The sequence below is a fragment of the Aplysia californica genome, unplaced genomic scaffold (assembly GCF_000002075.1).
Source record: "Aplysia californica isolate F4 #8 unplaced genomic scaffold, AplCal3.0 scaffold00202, whole genome shotgun sequence".
Classification (NCBI taxonomy): domain Eukaryota; kingdom Metazoa; phylum Mollusca; class Gastropoda; order Aplysiida; family Aplysiidae; genus Aplysia; species Aplysia californica.
The window spans coordinates 650,686-651,739 of NW_004797472.1; the positions used below are offsets into that span (position 1 = coordinate 650,686).

At 38.9% G+C, this 1,054-nt stretch overlaps 1 protein-coding gene across 1 annotated transcript in view; it reads left to right on the forward strand.

Moving 5' to 3' along the window:
* Positions 1-1,054, forward strand: part of LOC101857950 (supervillin) — a gene marked incomplete at its 5' end in the record, with an annotated part of 117,549 nt that overhangs the window by 1,609 nt on the left and 114,886 nt on the right.

Genomic DNA, 1,054 nt, shown 5'->3' on the forward strand with positions numbered 1-1,054 from the left:
CCCCCCGTCCCATTCATTTGTCAATGTTCTCTCGTCTTCTTTCTTTCTTTCCTTCTTTTTTCTCTCCTACGGCGTACTTTCCGTACAACCTCACTTTCATTGATTCCCTCCGTCCATCCATCACAAAGCAGCCAGACGCCTCTGACTTTTGAGCACTGATCTGAATCATCACTTCATTACCAGAGTAAATTACACGGAGAACAAATCCCACGACATCGAAGTTGCTGGAGCAAATAATATGATATTGTTATATAGTTTAACACCCTCTAAACACTGTCGAAATATGTGAGGCATCGTGGTGGAATCAGGCTCTCGTCAATTTGTGGGCGTGTAGAGTTATTGGTATCATTTTAAAGCTTGTTCACTTGTCTTTATTTGGATAAAAAAATATCCATTTATCTTGAATACAAGTCGAAATATTAGCAAAAGAAGGAGGCGGGGGTCACTTGTTTTCAGGGGTAAAATTTGTGAGAAAATTGCCGCTAAAGATTAGTTATTTGCTTAGCTTAAGAGTCCGTGGTAACTGAAAATTTACACTTTTTGTGCCTTTAATCAACGTTTTTCAGAAAAATCCACACAGAAATGAGTTCCTTAATTGGCATAAATAAAAGGTGTTGAGCCGAAAAACAAAAATCTTTTAAAAATTCATAAACCTGCGGAAAAATGCAAGTTTCTTCACTTTGATTATTTTGACGAGAGCCTGATTCCACTACGTTGCCTCACATATTATCTAAGAGTCGAGACCTCCGAATTTTACCATCCATCTCCCAGAGGACCGATCACCCACCCCACCACCCCACCCCCCACCAATAAAAAAACAAAACAAACCCCCAACACAATTCGTGTAAAATCTTTCCCAAGGACACAACGTCGGACTGAGCTATGTACACAGAGACTAAACATTGTGTTACATGATATATTTTATCATCCTCAAGTTGTAAGATGTTAGCCTTTACTTTGTAACTAGGGAAAGAACATAGTTTTGTATAACGTCTAATCATTTTGCGTTTTCCTCTGTGTGCAGCTTTTGGTGTAGTTTTTAAAAATGTCCGGG